The sequence below is a fragment of the Hordeum vulgare genome, chromosome 1H, assembly GCF_904849725.1.
Source record: "Hordeum vulgare subsp. vulgare chromosome 1H, MorexV3_pseudomolecules_assembly, whole genome shotgun sequence".
Lineage (NCBI taxonomy): Eukaryota > Viridiplantae > Streptophyta > Magnoliopsida > Poales > Poaceae > Hordeum > Hordeum vulgare.
The window spans coordinates 146487129-146497672 of NC_058518.1; positions in this window are offsets into that span (position 1 = coordinate 146487129).

Below are 10544 nucleotides of genomic sequence, written 5' to 3' on the forward strand. Positions count from 1 at the left end.
AGGTGTCTCTTGGGATCCTCCTACTTCATGTTGTGGAGTTGAACCAAGAAGTTTGTAAGGGCAAGGAGATCGCCTACATCGTTATGATCTACCCCGAGTGAGGCTAGTCCTGTGTGGACGTAAGCCATGGTGGAATAGACAAGGCCCCTTCTTCGTGGACCCCTTGTGGATGGAGCCCTCCATGGAATCTTGCAGATGTTACCCTTCGTGGGTTGAAGTCTCTACTAACACGGACGTACGATAGCACAACCTATCGGAATCACGCCAAAAATCATTGTGTCAACCTTTTCGTTTCATCTTCATATCCCTTCCCTCTACTTAAATTTGCATGTCTTTACTTTCCGGTGCAATACTCTTAGATATGCATGTGTAGGGTGTGCTTGACTTGTTACAACTGTTAAAACTGGCCAACAACTAAAATTGGGAAAATGATAAGTTTTTACTTGGTCAAGTAGTCCAATTACCCTCTCCAGACATAATTCAGATCCTACACCGCGAAGCCCACAGCTAGCGTCGTACGACCTCCTTCATGAGGCAGTATCGCGAGGGGTGCCCCACGAGGCGATTTTGTGCAAGGCTTGCCCCTCGTGAGGCGGCTCCCTCCAGAGCAGCCAGGGTAGGGCCACCCTTCATGGGCCGGCCCAAGTGTTGTCCCCCGTGGTACCCCGGTTTCCACTGGACTGATAGGAACCCCCGGGCCCATAGTGTGCATGTTCCGCCGGTTAGGGACGAAATGACGCGGGGGCCATTGAGCTACCGGGCCATGAGGCGATGCGTGGTGTGTTTTAGGGGCGGGACACCCACATTCCCACGAAGCCTTGAAACCGCCGTCCTGGTGATAAAGCATGCCTGCACAGGGTGCTACCACACTATTGATCTGCCATCCCCATCATGCCTTCCATCTTGCGCGTGAGAATCTCCTCTATTCTTTCTCTTCCAACTTCCAATATCTCTACCTCCGTGGCCCCAGAAAATAAAGGGAAGAAGAAAGCCACCAAGAAATGGAGCCGAAGAAGAGGAGCTCCCAGCCGAAGAAGAGGATGGAGGAAACCCGGGACGAGGAAGCCGCAGGGCCAACCAAAGCTCAACAGGAGTTCGGAGCACACGACATGCTAGAGCCCCCACCAAGCACCAAGCAGAGCGGCGTGGTCATCTAGGAAGAGCCTGGGGCGTTCGCCCAGCTACCCGAGGAGGTCTTCCCATCATACCAAAGGAGGAGATCCTCCGGAAGAGGTCCACACCGAGGGTGGAGGCAGGCACTGGCATGGCGGCCACCACAAACCTCAAACAATCGCTAGGGCGCCACAAGCCGGAGGTGGCCATGCCTGGCCCTCCCTACACGGGTGAGCTGCTGACACGAGAGGGAGTCAAGGTGGAGGTCGAGGATGATCCTCGCCACCTGGAGAGGAATGAGGCCCCTCGGGTGGAGACTTGGGCTGGTTTTATGATGAGGCAGCTCCCGGGCCATCGGGGCCGCCGGGAGTGGAGAAGGAGGGGTCGGGCGCACCCTGTGCTTTAACCCTGGTGAGACACTGAAAGCATAATAAACATTTTCAGTAGGTTCAACAGTTTGAGGGACAAGTCTTGGTGTTTTCTACATGTAAATTGCGTTGGATTTTTATCCCCGAATAGGAGAGGATGATGCAGCACACTAGAGTAAGTATTTCCTTAGTTAATAAACCAAGCTTATCAATCCAGTAGGATAACCAAGCAACACCAACACCTCCACACACAATGCAAACCTTCGCACTGAACACAGATGAGAGGTTGTCAATCTCTCGACAGTCAAGAAACGAGATTAAATGATAAATGATAGATTGATAGACTGATAGACTGATAAATAAATAAAATATAAAAAATTGGAGCAAGTAGTTTTGGTATTTTTGTATAAGTAAATAATGATTGTGATCTACGTTGGGTTTTCCGTGAAGAGGAACTGGTTATCACAGCACAATGCGGATAAGTATTTCCCTCAATTATGAAACCAAGGTTTATCAAACCAATAGGAATACCAATCCTCAACCGTCTTCAGTGACTGCACACAAAGAAACAAATAACTTGCACCCAACGCGGGCAAGAGGGTTGTCAATCCCCTTAATCTCATTATTTGTCAGCAAATGAGGTGTGTAGATAATTGTTTATGATTGTTAATTCCAAAATAAAATAAAACACAAATAATCGCAACAAGATAGTAGTAGCATTTGTAAGTATATAAGTGAATAGGCCCAGGGGCCGTATTGTTCCCCAGTGGCATCTCTCATGGCAAAGGCATATGGTGGGTAAACAAATTACTATTGGGAAATTGATAGAACAACGAATAATTATGCAACACGGCAATGATCATGTGTATATAGGCATTACGTCCATAAGAAAATAGGTCGACTCATGCCTGCACCTATTACTACTACTCCACTTCAAGAGCGCTTCTATGCTTGCCTCACTACGTATTAAGTAAAAAACAGAGTAATGCTCGGAGAACAATGACATGATGTAGAAAAAGTAAACTCAATTAATATGAATAAACCCCATAGTTTTATCGTTAGTAGCAGCAACACAAAGATGCATCTTGTCCCCTTCTATCACTGGGATATAGAAATTCGCCAGGTTGAACCTACTACAATGCACCACTCCCACTTAAGAAATATTAATCTAGTTGACCAAACTATCTCAATAGATCGGAGAGCATTACGAAATGCTATGATGATCATGCAATTAAGAATCATAATAATCTGAGGTGACTCAAATACTGTTCATGAATAATCTGAACATAAACTCACAATTCATTGGATCCCAACAAACACACCATACATAGTGATTACATCGGATAGATCAAGGCGAATATGCGATGAACATGATATTGAAGATCATAAGAGAGTGATATTACTGCATACGGACCCGTAGGTCCGTGGTGAACTACTCACACATCATGGTGAGGGCAGCAAGGTTGATGTAAAGGCCTTCCGTGATTGATCTCCTCTCCGGCAAACCGCCGGAACGGAGGTTAAGAAGGCCTCCCATCGGAACAGAGACTTGCGGCGACAGAAAAATTGTTTCAGGGGTGATCTTAGGGTTTTCGAAATATTTGTGAATTTATAGGCCAGAGAGGGACGTCGGGAGGCATCCAGTGGGGCACAAGCCATCAGGGCGTGACCAAGCCCTAGGCCACGTCCTATTGACTTGTGCCTCCCTCGTGTGGCCTCTCGTACACTTCTGACGCTTGCAGGTCTTCATATAGTGCAGAAAAAATCATATTAATGGTTTGTGGCATTTGGACTTCATTTGGTAGGGTAAACCTGCAAAGCAAAAACACGCAACAAACAAGAACTAGCACTGGGCACTAGGTCAATAGGTTAGTGCTCAAAAATATTATAAATTGGTATATAAATGCCCAAAATTATCCTAGAATGATAATATATCAGCATGGAACAATCAAAATTATAGATACGTTGGAGACGTATCAGTAAATGATATTGATCTTATAATAAAAGTCGACCTGGGGGCCGTAGGATTCACTAGTGGCATCTCCCTCAAGAAAATAGCATACGGTGGGTAAACAAATTACTATTGGCCAATTGATAGAAAATAAAATATTTATGACGCTATCCAAGGCAATGATCATGATATAGGTATCACGTCAAAATCAAGTAGACCGACTCATGCCTGCATCTACTACTACTACTTCACACGTCGATCGTTATCCAGCATGCATCTAGTGTATTAAATTCATACGAGCGAAGTAATGCATTAAGAAAGATGACATGATGTAGTCAAGAAAAATGCATATAAGAATTCATCCCAACTTACTATCCTTAATGGCAACAACACATGCATATCAACTCCCATTCTATCACTATGGCTGAACACCGCAAGATCGAACCCATTACCGAGCACCTCCTCCTAGTGCAAGAAGATCTAATCTAGTAGGTCAAACTAAACAAAAACTTCGGAGAAGAAATACAAGGCTATACTAAATCATGCATAAAAGATATCAGCAAAGAACTCAAATAAAACAAGGATAGATCTAATAAAAAACTTACAATTCATCAGATCCCAACAAACACACCGCACAAAGTCATTACATCGAATGGATCTCCATGAAAATCATGGAGACCGTTGTATTGAGATACAAAGAGAGAGAGAGAGAGCCATCTAGCTACTACCTACGGACCCATACGTCTGTGGTCAAGTACTCATGCATCCTCGGAGAGGCAGCAAGGTTGATGTAGAGCCCCACCATGATGAGTTCCCCCTCTGGCAAAGTACCGCAAAGGGCATCTAGATGGGATCTTGCGATAACATAGGCTTGCGGCGGCGGAAAAAGTACTTCGCGGACTCCCTTGAGTATTTTAGAATATTGCTGAATTTATAGTGGAAGAAGTAGGCCAAATGGAGCGTGGAGAGGCCCACACAACATGAGGGCGCCCCCGTGGGGCACGCCCTGGTGTTGTGTGGGGCCCATCCGACAAGATTTTCCTTGGCCTCCAAATTCTAGGTGATCCTTAGCTTCAATAAAAATCCTCAAAAAGTTTTGGGACGATTTGATCTTATCTCATATTCGTTTCCTGTGAAACAAAAGGAGGGCAGAAAACAAGAACTGGCACTTGGCACTATGTTAATAGGTTAGTCTCCAAAAATGATATAAGAAGGTATAAAATGATGATAAAAAATCCGAGAATAATAATATCTTAGCATGGAACAAGCAAAAATAATAGATACGTTGGAGATGTATCAAGCATCCCCAATCTTAACTCCTGCTCGTCCTCGAGTAGGAAAGTGATACAACATATTTTTGATTGTGGAATGCTACCCAACATACTTAGACGTGAGGATTTAGATGATTCAAATCAATAGTCTTTATTTTACATGAAGACATAGATACTCACGTGATGCTAACAAGCAACCATGCCTTTGAAAATAACAATGCTCAAGTAAATTATCTAAAGCCCTTTATGCTCAATCATTGATCCATTCATGATGCACACTCGAATATCAATCATACTCCATGCACACACATGACAACATGACCCCCTAGTTGGTGCTTTTAAAGAGAAGGATGAGACTCAACATAAAAACTAAATAGAAAGACCCTTCACAATAAGCATTTATTTATAGAGGTGGCATAGCTCAATTTTTAAAAGAGATGAAAAATTATTTTGGGTGGCATGCTTTTCTCGTCAACGAGAATGACTTAAGGTTCCCAATAATTCTCACACTGGATACATCATAGGTGGTTCCCAAACAAAAAGTAAATCTATTTTTTTGTATCTCTAATCCCTCATCATCATTTCACTGTCATCAAGACTTTGGTATTTCTACTGTCACATCCAAGAAAATAATTTTCTTTTGTTTCCACCATTACTTTTCACAATTCGTGGCTTACCGAATTCACGGGTGCCTTCCATACCATCACATTCAATTTATTTTTGGGACTGGGCATCCCTTTTACCACCACACTCTCGTGCAATTACAAGTGAATAAACAGTTATCGTGAGAATGACATATCCAACACAAAAAATAATGGCCACCCCTCACAGCTCCCTCAGCGATACGAGCATACAGAAGAGGAAATATTTTTGAGATTTTTTAGAGATGACACATGCAAATTGACCTGGAACGGCATGGAAATACCGCATATAGGTACGTATGATTGACACAAGTGGCAAAACAAGGTTTAAGGCTAACGGATGCACAGGCAGTATTCCCGCTTAGTACAAATGAAGTATAGCAAAAAGACTGAGGAGCGCCCAACTAGAAAATCATAATGATGCACATGCATACATAAAACATAACCAACATCGAACAATACACCAAAAGTAGGATATAATTTCATTACATAACTATTGAATTTTCGTGCTTGCATAGGGAATCATAAACCTTAACATCAATATTCATATTAGATCATAATTGACTAACTAACATAAGTCACATGTCATCATCTACATGTCTCAAAACTGTTACAAAGAATCAAGTTTTTCATGTCCCATAAAAATTTGGTATGCCAGTTTTCGTTACTCTACTTGAATATTCATCATAAAGGGACCAAGCAGTTGGAAATATGCCCTAGAGACAATAATAAAATAGTTATTATTTTATTTCCTTGTTCAAGATAATAGTTTATTATCCATGCTAGAATTGTATTTAATGTAAACTCACATACATGTGTGGATACATAGACAACACATTGTCCCTAGTAAGCCTCTAGCTGGCTAGCTCGTTGATCAAAGATGGTTAAGGATTCCTAGACATTGAGAAGTGTTTTCACTATATAACGGGGTCACATCATTAGGGGAATGATGTGATGGACAAGACCCAAACTATGAAACGTAGCATGTGATCGTGTCGTTTTGTTGCTACTGTTTTTCTCCATGTAAAGTATATGTTCCTGTGACCATGAGATCATGTAACTCAGTGACACCGGAAGAATACCTTGTGTGTGTCAAACATCACAACGTAACTGGGTGACTATAAAGGTTCTCTACACGTATCTCCGAAGGTGCCCATTGAGTTAGCATGGATCAAGACTGGGATTTGTCACTCCGTATGATAGAGAGGTATCTTGGGGCCCACTCGGTAATAGAACATCACAACAAGCCTTGCAAGCATTGTGACTAACGAGTTAGCCACGTGATTTTTTTATTACAGAACGAATAAAGAGACTTGCCAGTAACGAGATTCAAATAGGTATGGAGATATCGACGATCGAATCTCGGGCAAGTAACATACCGAAACCGAAGGACAAAGGGAATGTTATACTGGATTAACTGAATCCTTGTCATAGAGGCACAATCGGTTAGGATCTTCGTAGAATATGTAGGATCCAATATGGACATCCACGTCCCGCTATTGGATATTGACAGGAGAGTATCTTGGTCATGTCTACATAGTTCTCAAACCCACGGGGTCTGCACACTTATGGTTGAGTGACGTTCCGATATAGTTGAATTATTGATGTTGGTAACCGAATGTTCTTCTGAGTCCTGGATGAGATCCCAGACATCATGAGGAGTTCCGGAAGGGTCCGGAGACGAAGATTGATATATAGGAAGTATCCATTTGGCTTCCGGAAGGATTTCACACATTACCGGTAAAGTACTCGGAGTGACGAATGGGTTCCACAGTTCCACCGGGAGGGGTCACCCACCCAGGAGGGGACCAAACTGGCTCAAGGGTGGTGCACCAGCCCCTGTTGGGCTGGGCGGCCAGCCCAAGAGGGCCTATTTCGGCAGAGGTGAACAAGAGAGAGAGGTGGGGCCAAACCAAATAGGGAGAGGAATTCTCCTCCTCCAAACTGACTTGGAGGAGGACTCCTTCCTCCTCTTGTGTCGGCCTAACCCTCGGGCAAATCCCTAGGGCGCCACCCCTCCCTCCCCTCCTATATATAGTGTACGGTAGAGGAGCTTTTTGCACCTCAAGCCACGGCGCAACCCTCTATCCCTCTAGTTCGGTACGGTACGGCAAAGCCCTGCCGGAGTAGCTCCACCATCATCAACGTCACGCCGTCATACTGCCGGAGAATTCAACTACCTCTTAGTCTCTCTTGCTGGATCAAGAAGGAGGAGATTGTCATCGAGTTGTATGTGTGCTAAACGCGGAGGTGTTGTTCGTTCGGCGCTAGATCGTGATTGGATCACGGGACGACTTAGAATTTGGATTGCGAAGACGTTCAACTACATCAACCGCATTTCTTAATGCTTCCTGTTTAGTGATCTACATGTTGGGGAACGTCGCATGGGAAATAAAAGATTTCCTACGCGCACGAAGACCTATCATGGCGATGTCCATCTACGAGAGGGGATGTGTGATCTACGTAGCCTTGTAGACCGTACAGCAGAAGCGTTAGTGAACGCGGTTGATGTAGCGGAACGTCCTCACGTCCCTCGATCCGCCCCGTGAACTATCCCGCGATCAGTCCCACGATCTAGTGCCGAACGGACGGCACCTCCGCGTTCAGCACACGTACAGCTCGACGATGATCTTGGCCTTCTTGATCCAGCAAGAGAGACGGAGAGATAGAAGAGTTCTCCAGCAGCGTGACGGCACTCCGGAGGTTGGTGATGATCTCATCTCAGCAGGGCTCCACCCGAGCTCCGCAGAAATGCGATCTAGAGGTAAAACCGTGGAGATATGTGGTCGGGCTGCCGTGGCAAAAGTTGTCTCAAATCAGCCCTAAAACCCCACTATATATAGGAGAGGGAGGGGGAGCCTTGCCTTGGGGTCCAAGAACCCCCAAGGGGTCGGTCGAGCCAAGGGGGGAAGGATTCCCCTCCCAAACCGAGTCCTACTTGGTTTGGAAGGTGGAGTCCTTCTTCCCTTTCCCACCTCCTCCTTTTTTTTTCCTTTCCACTTTGATTTTCTTGCCAATGCGCATAGGCCTACTTTGGGCTGTCCCACCAGCCCACTAAGGGCTGGTGCGGCACCCCCAACACCTCTGGGCTTCCCCGGGGTGGGTGCCCCCCCCCGGTGAACTCCCGGAACCCATTCGTCATTCCCGGTACATTCCCGGTAACTCCGAAAACCTTCCGGTAATCAAATGAGGTCATCCTATATATCAATCTTCGTTTCCGGACCATTTCGGAAACCCTCGTGACGTTCGTGATCTCATCCGGGACTCCGAACAACATTCGGTAACCAACCATATAACTCAAATACGCATAAAACAACGTCGAACCTTAAGTGTGCAGACCCTGCGGGTTCGAGAACTATGTAGACATGACCCGAGAGACTCCTCGGTAAATATCCAATAGCGGGACCTGGATGCCCATATTGGATCCTACATATTCTACGAAGATCTTATCATTTGAACCTCAGTGCCAAGGATTCATATAATCCCGTATGTCAATCCCTTTGTCTTTCGGTATGTTACTTGCCCGAGATTCGATCGTCAGTATCCGCATACCTATTTCAATCTCGTTTACCGGCAAGTCTCTTTACTCGTTCCGTAATACAAGATCCCGTAACTTACACTAAGTCACATTGCTTGCAAGGCTTGTGTGTGATGTTGTATTACCGAGTGGGCCCCGAGATACCTCTTCGTCATACGGAGTGACAAATCCCAGTCTTGATCCATACTAACTCAACGAACACCTTCGGAGATACCTGTAGAGCATCTTTATAGTCAACCAGTTACGTTTAGACGTTTGATACACACAAAGCATTCCTCCGGTGTCCGTGAGTTATATGATCTCACGGTCATAGGAACAAATACTTGACACGCAGAAAACAGTAGCAACAAAATGACACGATCAACATGCTACGTCTATTAGTTTGGGTCTAGTCCATCACATGATTCTCCTAATGATGTGATCCCGTTATCAAGTGAAAACACTTGCCTATGGCCAGGAAACCTTGACCATCTTTGATCAACGAGCTAGTCAACTAGAGGCTTACTAGGGACAGTGTTTTGTCTATGTATCCACACAAGTATTGTGTTTCCAATCAATACAATTATAGCATGGATAATAAACGATTATCATGAACTAAGAAATATAATAATAACTAATTTATTATTGCCTCTAGGGCATATTTCCAACAGTCTCCCACTTGCACTAGAGTCAATAATCTAGTTCACATCACCATGTGATTTCAACGAATCCAACACCCATATAGTTCTGGGGTCTGATCACGTCTTGCTCGTGAGAGAGGTTTTAGTCAAGGTTCTGAAACTTTCAGATCCGTGCGTTCTTTACAAATCTTTATGTCATCTTATAGATGCTGCTACTACGTGCTATTCGGAAATGCTCCAAATATCTACTCTACTATACGAATCTGTTTCACTACTCATAGTTATTCAGATTAGTGTCAAAGCTTGCATCGACGTAACCCTTTACGACGAACTCTTTAACCACCTCCATAATCGAGAAAAATTCCTTAGTCTATTTAGTTACTAAGGATAACTTTGACCGCTGATCAGTGATTCAATCTTGGATCACTTTCTGTACCTCTCAACAGACTTTGAGTCAAGGCACACATCAGGTGCGGTACTCAGCATGGCATACTTTAGATTCTACGGCTAAGGCATAGAAGACGACCTTCGTCTATTCTCTTTATTCTGCCGTGGTCGGTTTTTGAGTCTTACTCAAAGTTACACCTTACAACGCAACCAAGAACTCCTTCTTTGCTGATCTATTTTGAACTCCTTCAAAAACTTGTCAAGGCATGCATCTTATTGAAACTTTCATTAAGCGCTTTCGATCTATCTCCATAGATCTTTGATGCTCAATGTTCAAGTAGCTCAGTCCAGGTATTCCTTTGAAAACTCCTTTCAAACAACCTTGTATGCTTTATAGAAATTCTACATTACTTCTGATCCACAATATGTCAACCACATATACTTATCAGAAATTCTATAGTGCTCCCACTCACTTCTTTGGAAATACATGTTTCTCATAAACCTTGTACAAACCGAAAATCTTTGATCATCTCATCAAAGTATATATATTCCAACTCCGAGATGCTTGCACCAGTCCATTGAAGGATCACTGGAGTTTGCACAATTGCTATTATCTTTAGGATTGACAAAACCTCCTGGTTGTATCACATACAAT